The 14,781-nt window shown below is 36.4% G+C and overlaps 1 protein-coding gene across 1 annotated transcript in view; it reads left to right on the top strand.

Moving 5' to 3' along the window:
* Nucleotides 1-320: 320 nt before the first annotated feature.
* The window catches only part of tspan8 (tetraspanin 8), a gene marked incomplete at its 5' end in the record, with an annotated part of 63,382 nt that continues 48,921 nt past the window's right edge, over nucleotides 321-14,781 (top strand). The window contains 1 exon segment of the mRNA NM_001011430.2: nucleotides 321-459.

Raw genomic sequence — 14,781 nt, 5'->3', positions numbered from 1 at the left:
GCTGACTTTACCTTTAGACATAACATGGCATTTAGAATGGTCAAGGGCTATAGGAAGGTTGACTAGAAAATGTGGCTCAAGTATAAGTGACATATTACACTGTATAATACAATCATTTTGATTAAGTATGCTTAATAAGATATGGGACCTGCTATGCAGAATGCTTGAGACCTGGGGCTTTCCAGATAAGGGGTCTTTTCATAATTTGAATCTCTAGTCCACTAAAAGTCATTTAAAAAAAAATAACTGAATAGGATTGTTTTGCCTCCAATAAGGGTTGTTTATATATATTTTTTTTAATTGATTTTAACTGTTAAAAGGTAGAAGGAAGAGAGAAAGGGGAAGAAGGGGAGGGGGATGCTGGAAAGTCTCAATCTTCAATCAGTGGAAGTCGCAGGGGAATCAAGCCATGGAGTCCAAATACCTTCAAACTTGTTTGTACAACCTCTGGCTAAGTAGGTAAGCTTATACAGTTGCAATTGGGAGTTGACCAGGGTGATCCATTTGCCAAGTGTTGGTGGAGTGGAGCCCATCCAGTGCATAGCTACCGTCATAAAAGAAGAGCAACCTCATGAGGCATCTAATGTATGTTCTGGGTACCAGGGAGTCCAATAAGCCTAGCAAACGTTGTTGGGTTTTATACTTTGGGAAGTGACAATTCTGTAGCCATAAAGTGTATAACCTGTTTCCAGAATTTCTGTAAAACGGTTGCTTATATTTTAGTTGGGATGAAGTTAAAGATACTGTTTTATTAATAGAGAAAAGGGAAATCAATTAAAAGAATTATTTGATTCAAATGGAGTCTATGGCATATGGTCTTTTGAAACTTTCTGGATTACAGGTTTCTGGGTAATAGATGCCATACCTGTATAAGCTTATGCAAAGACAAATAATTAAAAATCTTTTAATATGGAGCATAAAGCATAAAAAAAAGTTGGCACAGTATATACAGATGAAGCGCTGGGTTTCCCAAAACTTAATTAGTTACAAGATAACACAGGCTATCCTGTTTGTGTTATCTCGTGCCATCTCCCTGCTGTGTCAGGAGAAAAAAAGTCTTCTTAGGCTGTTATTCTGTTTTCAGACAGCAGGTGGTGCCTGGAAAGGGAACATGCACAGTAGGGCGTCCACTTTGACACCAGGCTTCATCTATTTGTCTCTGGAATGTAGGAAGCGCTAAAGCTGGCCATACACGTGGCGATCTGACGATGTTTCGTGCGACCATCGGCCGCACGAAACATCGTCAGATCCGCCACACACCATTCAGGGCTGAATCAGCAGGTAAGGAGGTAGAAACAATAGGATTTCTACCTCCTTCTGCCGATTCAGCGCTGAAGGGAGATTTTGGTCAGGTGCCTTCTATGGCGCCCGATCAAAATTTTTAAACTGGTCCGATCGGCGAGTCGGCCGATATCAGCAGCTTCCTGCGAAATCGGTCGACTCGCCGACATACCATACACGCACCGAATATCTTACGAAACGAGATTTCGTACGATATTATCGGTGCGTGTATGGCCACCTTAAGAGTGATTAAGATTACCCCCTGGTAAAAGCAAATAGAGCACTAGTCTCTGCTGCGGGTAATTACAAACTGGGCTGTTTCTGGGCAAATCCAGTTGGTACAACGTATATCAGGCACATAATCGTATGTATGTATAACTTTATTTATAGAGCGCCACAAGGGTACGCAGCGCTGTACAATCTTACAATATACACAATTACACACAGGGAGGACAAGTGTTATAATAAATAAATACAATAAATATATATAAATGCACAGGGAATAAGTGCCACAATGGGGTAGTGAAGCATAAGAGATTTAAACCAATCAGATGCAGTATTTCCTTAGGCACAAGTTTCAGATAAAAACATTGAGGGTATTGCTCTCATTTAAGCCCCCAGATCTATGTGCGTTCATGAGAAAGATCCACTCACTCTCCTTTCTCAACAAAGCTGTTTCTAAATCTCCGTCTCTAATCCCCATGGAGATATGTGATAAACCCATAGCTCTCAATTCCACGACAATTCCATTGTCATCTTCACTTACTCACTGAGCTACAAGAGCACATGTATGGTATGGGTTTTATTTTAATATATAACGCTGCATACTGATATTTATACAGAACAAAACAAGGACATTTTTTGGGTGTTATGCCTTAAAATCCAAAATTTTATTGAAATTTATAGTTTAAAATAAGTATCAATTACCACTTATAATTCATAAAAACAATAATCAAAACAGAAACAATTAATAGCATTCCAATTGGCTAATTAATTTCAGTGCAGAGTAGAGTGGTAAGAAAGGTGATTAATTCATTAGTGGATGGACTATGTACATTGTATGCAGTATATGCATTAAGTGCTTCAGTGCAGAGATTCTCAAATTCATTAATTGATGGGAGTTGGGGCCAATTGTGGCCATATATTATGCATATCACCTATTAACTAATTCATTGGAGGTTCTCTTTTTAAGAATTCAATTGTCCGGTCCAAATCACGGACATCAATTCAATTTCTGGTAAGTATTATAAATAGAAAATCAATATGAGCGTTGTTATTGTCTCAGCAGGGCTCACAACCAATAAATAGGTGAAATAAATAAATAATTAAATAAATAGATAGACGGGTAGCAATATTGTTAACTCAAAACACATGGTAATGTACTCCGCGTTCATATCTGCACACGGAAGAGGAATCAATCAGGACGTCCTCCCTCACGAAAGTACTACCATCTAGGCTGAGCAGTATCAAGCTCGCACTGATTCCTCAGCATTCATGGCTGTGATGAGTCATGCCACCCTCTCGTCACTCTGTTACAGTTATAGCGATAAAAATCCTACCCATCAAACCCCCCACGCACATTAACTCAACAAGCAGCTCATCAGGAGCCACCACCACCTGGACAGATCAGTCCTGTCCCCTTCGTGAAACCCACTTGCCTCCCTTATACCCTCACAACCCGCACCCGCCCAACGCGTTTCATCACGTTACCCCGTGACTTCTTCAGGGGATATCATAACTGATTATTACTATCATAACTGATTATCACTATCATTACTGATATTTATATATGCACAATATGAGGAACCAGAGAACACATATTGGTGTTTCTCCTATAGCTTTTAACTTTCACCAGTAATTCAAAGGCTGCATCCATATGAATAGATCATTACACTTCTGCACATTTAAATAATCTGTGACTGTCTGTACATTGTTCTAGTCTCCAGAGCTAACACTTCATTAGCATAGAAGCACAATGTGAAACTGAAGATCAAAAGCATTCTAGTTTTGGGGTTTACAATGTGTACTGAGTGACTAAGCTCACTAGTAATAATAAAAAAACAACAAAACACAAATACAAGAGTATTGTAGAAATGATACCTATATTGGCTAACAATAAAAATACATTGCAAGCTTTCGGAGCTCTAAGGCCCCTTCATCAGGCAAGGGGCCTTAGAGCTCCGAAAGCTTGCAATGTATTTTTATTGTTAGCCAATATAGGTATCATTTCTACAATACTCTTGTATTTGTGTTTTGTTGTTTTTTTATTATTATTTTTGACACTGTACTACAGTTTTTGTTTTGTGATTAAGCTCACTAGGAACATCTAGTGGTGACCTTTTCATTGCAGTTTGGGTTAACTAAATTAGTTATCTTGTGATTTCACAACTGGTTGTAACCAGACACCTTATGGGATGCCCAGGCCTTCATCTGTACTGTACAATGTATAATGTTATATTACTATAGAGAAGGAAGGTTCAGTGGTATAAATGACACTGGGATGAGCAGGGAGTGTTGCGTCACCATTGCTTTTAATGTATAGGAACTGTCCTGTGCTTAGATTGATAGTTCTATTATCCTTTTTTTCTGGGCAACTTAAAAAACTGTGTCCAGCTTAAATCATATTATTGCTGTATTCATTATATAGGTGATATATTTTAGAATGCTGGGGAAATTTGTGTTCTAGTAATACAATGGTGAAGAAGATTATGAAGTCAAATTAGTTTAGTTGAACAGTGAGATTTTAACATGTAGCAAAATCAAATTTTGATTGAGAACCAACAGCTTGCTTTTCAAAACATAATACTGCCCCTGTAATAGATATCTATGAGCCAGCAGCCATATGCCAGGGTTTAATGGGGTTAACAGATCACAACGGAGCCTGCAAGTCTACCAATTGCCCCCTGGATTAATCTTCCCTAGTGTAGAGAGACCCTCTAGGTATCTCACCTAGATTTATGAGAGCACCGATTCAGAGCAAGATTAGAGAGTCAGGTGTGTTGAGCAGATTTCCTTAAATGGAAAGACACTGAAAAAGCCTTTACTAAACTGGGAAGTAAAATTTAAAGAGATGGAACACAGCTGCACATTGATGTCTGGGGACATTCTGAAAGCAGAAAATGTAATGGCATGGAGCCCAAGCAGTCATGCCACATTGATTTGTCATTACATCATTGCAAGCAACGCAAAGTACTTCAAAACTGTACCGTACCATCATAGGGTTTTTTGAGTAATCTGATATCCTTAACTTTTATGGTTCATAACTTGATAGATGAGCATACTGTACAATACTGGTAAGTTTTGCTGTAACCTTATGAGAAAGAAAGTTCTGTTTAGAAATCAGATACTGATTAGCAGGCTTTCTAAGTAAACACACCATGATTAAAAGCATTTTAGTGTGCAAGGCGCAGAGTATCTTGTTTCAAGTGTGTTGTGGCACAAAATTACAAATTTTCATTTTGGGAAAATTTTTAATCGGATCTGTTACACAACCCCATGAGACAAAACAACTTGAAAGGAAAAACAGAAACTAAATTGTGTTGCAAGTCTCATTACTTCTGAAGGGTGGCCATTTTCTACAATTCAATGTATCCTCCTGTAGAAATGAAAGTATAGTAAAATATGGCTTTATTCTGCTCATGCTGTGCCTACACATCAACTGATTTGCAGCTTACGAATTGTAAATATTCTAAAGTTCCTTGAATGCTCTTGTTTTGCTATATGGACAGCATTTTACCTTAGGGAGGCACCTGGGCTACTGTTCTGTTGTGCATCATGCTGTTTACATTTTTATTGATTGATAGATACATCTAGTAATTAGGATAAATAACCTGTTTATACCAGAATAATATCATATCTATAATTATGATTAGGAGGTAAGGTAAAATAGAGTAAAATGATTTAAGGTGAGATTAGAGTATAACATACATAGGCATATATTTCAAATATATAGTGTTTATACTGTATGTAGATATTCTTTAGTAGTGTTCCTTTATGGTTACATCACTTGTTCCTTGTTTCTTCTTTTCCTTTTTCTTCTTTAGTTTAACTGGGGAAAAGGTTCTTAGTTATATCCCTTTGGCACCCATGTCAAACAGACCTTGGCTACTAAAGGTGGAAAAAATCAGTTAGGGAAAGAAAATGAGAAAGAAAGCAAATAGAAATCAGAATCAAAAAGAAAAAAAATAAACTCTCTTTTTTATAATTTATATATATCTGCCTGACAAATTTCAAGCACTTCACCATTTGTCACTCTCTTTGCCTTTCTAAAGGCATCATTCTTTCCAGGCATTCATTCATAAAATTTCCAGCCAGACACACACAAGGTTTTTTTCCTGCCAACGATAGGATGTGCCCAATAAATACAGATGGAGCATAATGTATTGTATGTAATTCCATGGTATGAAGAATGGTGTCTCTCTCTCTCTCTCACTCCGTTTTAGATAACAGTTTAATGCCAAACTTGAGTAATCGACCATAATCATCCATAGCCCTGCTCCATCTGCCTTTTGGTAGATACCAGTAATCAAAATCATAGGTAATTATAATCATCCATAGCCCTCATTCATCTGAATACTGCTAATGCCAGTAATCATAAGTAGTCATAATCAGCTATAGCCCTGCTCTATTTGCATACTTTTACATGCCAGCAATCAAAATAATAAGTCATAAACAGCTATAGCCCTGCTCCATCTGCATACTAGTTTTAATGATATGGGAAGTGATGCTTCAAAGTTAACCATCATTCTGTTTTGCTAATGAAAGCATAATTGTGGCAAAAGTAACATACAAGGTATTTCTGATCCCTGTGGTTTTGCCTTTATAATCTGCATGAAACTCCAGAAATGTTACTTACAATGAGGTAGCTTTCACTGCTGACTTGAAATAGTTGTTTCTTTCTTAAAAAAAAAAAAAGACCTGGCTGTTTACTTGGACTCCAGTCTGCAAATGTTTGAGTGATAAGATTGCAAATAAACAGAAATTTGACTGAAAAATATTCAGTGTAGTCTATTAAAGTTTCTTCAATTCTCTGATTACCAGTGCTTTTGCTGATATAATGTCTTGTAATGTGAAATCATTCAGAACTGTGAAGATAAGTAGTATTTGATCCTCTGGAAAATTTCCACTGTTCTTGCATTTAATATTAATTTCATGTTTCCTCTTTATCATATACGGAAGAGTTGAAACACTTTCTGTATATTAGGGGTGAATTCTCAATAATGCTTCAAAGAAGGAAAAACAATTTTTATAATAAATTATTGTTCAAGCAGTAAATGCTTTAATCCATTTGTGTTTTTCCATCATGTTAGCAATAAATTAAGCATGGCGCAATGTTACCACAGCTGTCACTGACTGCGCGAGTAATGCTGCAAAGAGAAAGCAGAGCCTCTAATGCAGTCTTGTTATATGTAAAATATCTGTTCTTTGGTTTTACTATTTATTTAGTATTTTATCTAGTTGGATACCTACACCTACAGCATTCTCTTGTACCAGCCCACATGTAAGGTTACTTACTGGGTCTGTGGTGCACTGGTGTGCATGTACAAGTGCATGCCACTTTTGGATTCAGCATCATATAGGAAGCAAAACCTATTTTGCAATCCAATGTGCAGCAATTTTGATGTGCGCATGATGGCGCAAGAGTGTAGCCATGTAACTGTTTGGTGCCCTTTCTCTGAGACCTAAGAAGACCCAAACAATCTTTAGGATTTTATCATTCCTGTTATATTTAAAGCAGCCTTTATGCCTGACTAATGACTTTAATGCTTTGCTTACCTACCTTGAACGAGATCTGATTGACCATTTTTCTGCCTAATTCCTGTACTTTGTTACTCAGCCCTCTGGCCTCTCTCAAATGCTGTGCTTCCTGCTCCCAACTTCAAGCAAGAGCCCAGCTAGTGTGAGGTGCTTGTGGGTCTTGACTCATCTGATTTCTTTGACTTGACACCATCTCAAAAGTATTAGACTGCTTACATTTGATAACCTACCAAAGTGTTTGCTAAGGTTTTAGTTAAGGAAAGAATCCAAATAGCCCAAGGCCATAACGCTTAATACTAAATCACAACACTGGGGTATCTGGCAGCTTCTACAGTGTTTTCTCTGGCCACTGTCAATTCTCCATCTGTTACTATTTGCCTTTTTAACCCTCAGGCTCCATGAAAAGTTGTTAGTGTTTTTAAACAGAACATTTTTCAACAATCACATTGATGTGAGGCAGGAAGTGAACTTTAAAGGGCAGCAGGGAGCTTCTTGATCATACCTACACTGAGCAGACTTTTGGAACTCACTCCCTGAGGGCCACACCAATATTTTACTGTGATAGTTTAGGGCTGCTCATCAGACTATCTACTGACTACCTACAACTTGCCAAAAAAACATGCTATACAGTTTTCATTGTGCTCTATCACAGTCTTTGTATGGAGAACCTTAATGGCCTTTCCACAGAGAGACCCTCCTCTCTACACTGTGTTGTCATAACACATTAGTCTTGAAATAGGTTTTTTGAGGTTTTTTGTGGAGGAAAGTTTATGGCCAGTCCAGTCCTAAGGTCAGCTTGTTGAGAGGGTTCATATTGTGTAGGTTGGCTGATTTTCTCTATATGTAAAAGGACTGAAGGACATGCCGTGCAGGACAATTTTTGTTTGGAGTGCATCATTCTTGCTGATTTGCAAATTTTTCGGTGTTTCGCGAATCTTTCAAAAGACTTGCAAAACAGTGAAAATGAGCAAACTGGCAAAAATTGCGAAAAAAAGTTGTAATGCGCAGCATGTCCTTCAATCTCTCGAGTCACTCGATTAGTTTTTACAATATTATAAGCTTAAAAATTACTATGCAGCACAAGAGTAACTTGCAGTCAGCAAGGAAGAGGAAGCAAAATACAATTATTTAAACTGAGCATTTTATGCAGTGGTCTAAACTACAATACAAATATAAAAAGAAATGTATGTATATCTTTATTTATAAAGTGCTACATGAATACGCTGCACTGTACCATATTATAATATAAACAATTACACACACGGAGGACAAGTGTTTTAATAAATACAATAAAATACACAGCGTACCATGTGGTATGAGACACAGTAGGAAGGAGGTCCCTGTCCCATAGAGCTTACAATCTAAGTAATTGATCATCAAATAAATATGCACTTCTTCTTTATGAGAAGCAGCTTCTCATTTTCTTTGTATCTGAACTGAAGGCATTTATTAGTCGAGCTGGTATTACATCATATACATGACCCTTCGATGCAACCTCTAATGCAATATTAATCATTCCTTTGTGTGCCATCAACATAGCTTATATCAGTTTAGACAGGCAGCATACTGTGAAGTGCTTATTATTTATTTTTGTTTTTACTATGAATGATCTTACGTTAGGTTTACTGGCTTGACTGGTGATAAGAAAGATGTGTGCTATATTATCCAGTCCAAGCAACAAGACATTTTAATGAGGTGCTGACTGGTTAAGAGAAACAATATTTTGCCCTCATTAATATGCCCATGCAAGGGCAGAGATTGGCTGTTCTCTTGATTAAACTAGCAGCCTACTGGCCCATGTATGGGCACAAAACAATGTCCTCCAGGACCAGTCAGCATATTACTGAAGATTAGCCAGATATGGCAGTGATAAGGAATATTCTATGCATTCTACATAGGTTTCCCTTGCTCTACAAGCCTTATCTCACTTCATATGAAATATGCATATCATGTATTTCAGGAAAAATACACTTTCAACATAGACAATTCATGATTTTTATTTGTTAATTAAAATGAGAAGTAAAGCTTAACAAATACATATTATATATATATATATATATATATATATATAAATATCTGCCTAACAGGAATCTGTTGTACAGTATATTACATGCAAAAATTTCTTAAATACACATCATATGTCAGTTGTAATCCTTTCAAAGCCAATTCAGTATTATAATATGCTTTTTAATCTGTGGTGCCTGGAAATATATAATATGTACATGGCATAATGTATAGGAATTGTGAAATCCTTTAGAACCGGTATCAAAATGGTCCTGTTAAATGCGAAAGTCAATATCTACTTCGTCTTCATTTATTTTAAGAAAAAAAAATCCATCTGCTTAACTCCTTTGAATAGTTAGTATAGAAGTATGAAGCACTGCGCACAATAGCCTGAGGGTAAACAAATGCTAAACCACCATCCGTTTCAGTTATTAATCAGTAGGATCCAATATAACAGTTAAAGGGTGATTTATGTATGTTTTAAATACAGAATCCTAACTCTTAGGGAAAATTAGTAGGTCTAAAGGCTCATTTTTTGTGACAAAATACCATAAAGAGATTCAGTGTAGCGTGACTCTAATATTTACTCAGTCATTTATTAAACTAAAATTCAGAAACAAATGATCATAAAACAGTGTTGTTTTTCTTGTAATGCTTGGAACCTAGAATTTCCTAGGGCATTTTCCCTAAACTGGATTATCATACATATACCCCTATATGTAAGAAAATGCCATAGCAACCAAAGGGATGCTTTTAAATATTGCTATAGATCACTGCTCCTTTTTTTTTTCTTTTTTTTTTTTTAAATTATAAATAAAAAAATTAACATTTTATATTTTACCACCAGCATGGATTTATGCAGCTTAGTTACTGTCAAGTACAAATTACTGTTAATTATTTATTATTGTTATTATTATTATTATAAAGAAAGGCAGTCAAAAAATACAAATCATTTGTTTAAATAGAACTTTATTGATCACATACCTGTGTTTTAAAAGGCAATATTATTGCAGCTACTTGTGTACCAGTTGGTAAGGGTCTCAATTGTGGTTTTGGTTCTTCCTCTTTGGTGTTCTTATGCATGTGTCCTATAGGTTTGGCTGTGGGCCTTCCTAGTGGTATTACATGCATTTTGAAGCTGACACATTTGAGACTCCTTGTTTCTGGTTGTTTTTTCAAGCATTTTATCTTAGGGCCCTTGTGCAAAACCCCTTTTAAGAGCCGGAAGTGAGCAAGCAATCTGTGGAGGACTACAGTTGTTATACTTTTGTAAGCTTATGGTAAAATTGGTACTTGTACAATCGTAAGCTACACTAAACTTTACCTGCAATGAGACTATTTCTCTTAGGCACGAGCCTTCGCATATGTTAGAAGCCAGGGAGTTTTGCAAGGTGCTAGTGTTTCTTTAACTTAACCAGGAACTGTTTATTGAATGGGTCCCACATAGGAGTACACAAACGAAGAGAGCTCCAAACACTCCGAACTCAGGAATTCTTCACTTAGAACAAATCTTTATTGATCCATTAAAAACCAAGCGCCTAACGCGTTTCGTGCGCATGCGCACTTAATCATAGGCTTAAGCACGTACTGATAGGAAGGTTTAAATAGCGTGTAACAATGCTTAACGATGATTGACAAGCAAAATACATCAAAGTGAAAAAAAACAAACCCAAACCCACCCTACAGGTAAAAACTTAATGAAAGAAATCTTAATGGAAACAAAAAAGACCAAAATCATATGATACAAACAGTAAGCAAAAAGTTTCATAGAAATAATCAGATCAATCCATTAATGAATCTAATTATAAATATAAATATATCAAGTTGATTCAATTATAAAATTAATATTGTATAATAAATGCCAATCGATGAAACTAAGCACAATAAATACATTTATAAAATATTTATAAATATACCAGGTCAATTCATTCATAAAATTACTAAATGTAGCAAATACTACTAAGTCAAACAGAAAAAATATTCATGACACTAAACATAGCAGCTAACGTCAAAAACAGAATTAAGACCATACGGCTGCTGTGTATTAAGGATAAATATCCATTTAACTTCAGAGCGTAAGAGACTCGCATACATGTCAGTGTGTCTCTCATCCGGGATAATCCTATCTATTGCTTGTATCTGTAGAAATGATACATCTGATTTGCAACAATGTGTGAAATGTCTAGCTAATTGACTGTTACTATCACTCGCAACAATATGTCTGATATGTTCCCGCATCCTACTTTTCAGAGAGCGGGTTGTGCAACCAGCATACTATGCTCCACACTTAGAGCAAGTTAAAAGATAAACAACATACCGTGTGTTGCAATTAACATAAAAATACATGTCATATGATTTTTTACAAGTCACACATCTGCGGGCACCGAAATGGTAAGTCCCCTTAGTAGTCAACCAAGTCATTTTTTTCAAGGGCTGTGATCTCCATGAAGTAGGAGATAATAAATTACCTAAAGTAGGAGCTCTCCGTGCTACCACTTTGTAACCATCTTGCAAGACTGACACCAGATCAGGATCGTTATAAAGAACAGGAATAAATTCATTTATTATCTGCCTGATTTTATAGAACTGATTGCTGAAAGCAGTTATAAAAGTGGGTAAGCATTCAGCACGTTTAGTATCAATTCCACTAGGATCCCTATAGTTCTTAAGCAAACTTGACCTGTCAGTACGCAGGGCCTTAATAAAAGCTTGGGATAACGACTTCATATTATACCCTCGGTTCAAAAATCTGTCTCGCAAAAGAATAGACTGCTCTAGAAAAGCACGATCTGTACAGCAATTCCTTTGCAGGCGATAAAATTGTCCCAGAGGAATTTCCCTGAACATATGGCCTGGATGGCAAGAATGAGCTCTTAGCAGAGAGTTCCCAGCACATGCTTTCCTGAACACAGTGGTTTCAACAAGAGAACCCGTAGCAACAAGTTTTAAATCAAGAAATGATATAGTGGTTCTATTGAACTTGCTGGTGAGCTTCAAATTCAAATTATTATTATTCAAATCACTCACAAAATGCAAAAATTCAGATTCAGACCCCCGCCAAATAAACAAAACATCATCAACATAACGTTTATAAAAAACAATATTGTGTAAGTGAATAGAGCTACCCCCATAATGTGGGACTCCTCCCACCAACCCATATATAGGTTGGCGTAGGTGGGCGCAAACTTTGCACCCATTGACGTCTCACACTTCTGGAGGTAAAATACCCCATCGAAAAGAAAAAAATTGTGAGAAAGCAAATAATTGATAGAATCCAAAATAAAATTCTTTGTAACAAGATCATATACACTATATTTATCCAAGTGGTAAGAAATTGCAAGTAGCCCTTTATCATGGGGAATACATGAATACAAAGAGGTTACATCAATTGTGCCCCAAGAAAAGGTATCATGCCATCTCAAATCATTTAATAACTGCAAAACATGTTTCATGTCCAAAACAAAAGAAATCAACCGCTTAACCAAAGGTTGCAAATAAAAATCAATAAACCTGGATAGCCTTTCATTAAGAGAAGCTATACCGGATACAATGGGTCATCCTAACGGCGGGCATTCAGATTTATGAACCTTAGGCAAGTGATGGAACAAAGTTACCCTAGGGGAGGTAGGTATTAGGTAATCCCTTATTTTTCAGTGAATAAACCACATAGGAGTAATAACAAAAAAAAATAACCAGTGCAGGATTCTCTCTTGATAAAGATCAGGCATATACTAACTATACATGGTCATACGACTATACGCCCACAGGGTTACAATTGGTTGCTTTCGGGCCTCTCCCAAGTTAAACTCACACAGTTTTCTAACTAGCCCTGAGTCTGTACACTTAAGGGGCTATTAATTATGCTGTGTAAAAGACAAAATTCACTATATTGCCTGGCTTCACTATGTAAAAACAGTACTTATGAAACTTACAAAAAATATTGGCGTAAAATCTGAGGTTCGGACGCTAAGTTTACCATTTACACCAGCAACAGTACACCCTAGGATATTAATCTCACTGCAATCCTTATTGGCAAAGCTGCTCACTTGCTAGCCCTAACACCTAGGGGCATATTTATTATACTGTGTAAAAAAACGGCGAGAAAATTTGCCACACATCACCAGGCTTAGGCGTGTAAAAGCCAGTGTAAAATATACAGTGATTTTCTCTGTTTATTTTACACCGTTTTTCCGGTGAATTCATTTTACACAGCATAATAAAAATGCCCCCTAGTGTGACCTATGACAGAATATAACCTGATCTTTCTAGACCCAAACTTTGGCCTAGGTTTCACTTTATCTTACCCACCTGCCCATGGTAGAATCTAAACAAAATGCACCCTGAATACATGGCTGCTCAGCTTTATATACTATTACACAGTGCCATGTGGCCAAAATGTAGAACTACAATGGTTATACTTTGACCCAGTCAAGGGACTTTCTTTTCCTTTTATATTAATGACTTTAATTCATTTTGAGTGAGAAAAAAATTAGAAAATGTATTTGGAGCGAGAAAAGGCACATATGAAAAAAAATGCATTTTGCAAATTTTTCAGCAAAGCAAAATGGGACTGATTCACTCATCACTAGCCCTAGTATGTACTCAAATATGAAATCACATATATATATATATAGTTTGGATATATTTTTTGGATATATTTATATGGTAAGGGGAAGTGGCTATTCCCTAATTGAATGCTTGCTCTCCCAACCCCGCCCCTTTAAGGATAGCCTTGCAGTTAAGAAGGTGTTTATAAGATGAATGGTTTCTTTGGAATAGGTCATGCTAAATAAAGAGAAAAGCAGGTATGGTCTTTCTCCCACAAAAGAAAATGTACTCTCTCTTTTTCGCTGGGTTAGGACTGACGCAAGGACACTGCCTTGACAGGGCGTGTCAGCTTATGCATACTTTGTACAAACCGAGGTGTCTCTTTTCACTAAATGCAGACAATTTTCCTTCAGTGTGTGCAAGATTAGTTTTTAATAGCTATAATAGCTATATAATGGAGTGCCGGGGTCATTCGTATAGTATATAATACAAGCCACTCACCTACATGCACCCAATTAGTTTTGATTGAATCATGGAATGAGCTGCATTTTTTGTATATATATATATATATATATATATATATATATAATATACTGTGTGTGTGTGTGTGTGTGTGTGTATATATATATATATATCCTAATAATACAGTGCAGTCACTCAAGTAAAGGAATACAACATTATATCTATCTATCATCTATATTTCCAGTGAGGTTTAGTGCTCTGATCATATCCATCCTAATGCCCACATCACAGTGACATGTTTAGTTGTTAAAGAGGAAAACTAAAGAGCAAATGGCTAAACACTTCAGAACAGAATATTGTAAGGTCTAGTATCTTTACAAGGATGAGTTATTCATGACAGTGTTGAACATCCAACAGTGATTAAACTTTTTCAGTACATTTTCCAGACATTCTAGCGCAGATTTATGGAGCCATTATTTCCATTTCATAGCAAATTAAATAAAAGAAAATTAAAGACCTTGCGCTGCAGTCAGGAATTGGCAGGACCACATGCATCTGTCTTTTTACTGCTCTTATCAACCTGCAACTTCTGCTTTTTATTAAGAAGGAAAGAAAAACACAAGCATTTTCAGATGTGGGTGCTTTCAAACCAAATGTAAATCTTTGTCTAGATGCATGGAAATTATATTTGCTTTCTGTAATCAATATTTGGTGTGGTTAAACCATATG

Source organism: Xenopus tropicalis, chromosome 3 (assembly GCF_000004195.4).
Source record: "Xenopus tropicalis strain Nigerian chromosome 3, UCB_Xtro_10.0, whole genome shotgun sequence".
Lineage (NCBI taxonomy): Eukaryota > Metazoa > Chordata > Amphibia > Anura > Pipidae > Xenopus > Xenopus tropicalis.
This window is presented reverse-complemented; position numbering and strand designations above follow the sequence as displayed.